Source organism: Penaeus monodon, chromosome 30 (assembly GCF_015228065.2).
Source record: "Penaeus monodon isolate SGIC_2016 chromosome 30, NSTDA_Pmon_1, whole genome shotgun sequence".
Classification (NCBI taxonomy): Eukaryota; Metazoa; Arthropoda; class Malacostraca; order Decapoda; family Penaeidae; genus Penaeus; species Penaeus monodon.
Window position 1 is genome coordinate 36,690,239 of NC_051415.1, and position 267 is coordinate 36,690,505.

Here is a 267-nt window from a genome sequence, read left to right on the forward strand (position 1 = left end):
AACTACGCCCAAGCAATGCTAGCCACCTGTAGTTTAAAGAATGAAAAAGCAAATATTTTTATTTTGAGGATGTACAACGATTTGTGATTTGTAGGTAATTAAACATTTAGAATATGAAAGTCGACAACAGAACCCGCGAAAGGCACTGCATGATTGATTTAAAAATTAATATTCACAGCGTTTCTGCGCCTGATTCTCCGGCCTCGGGTTTGTTCTAATGTGTTTGTGTATTCATCTAAATATATGTTCATGCACACGCACCTTACA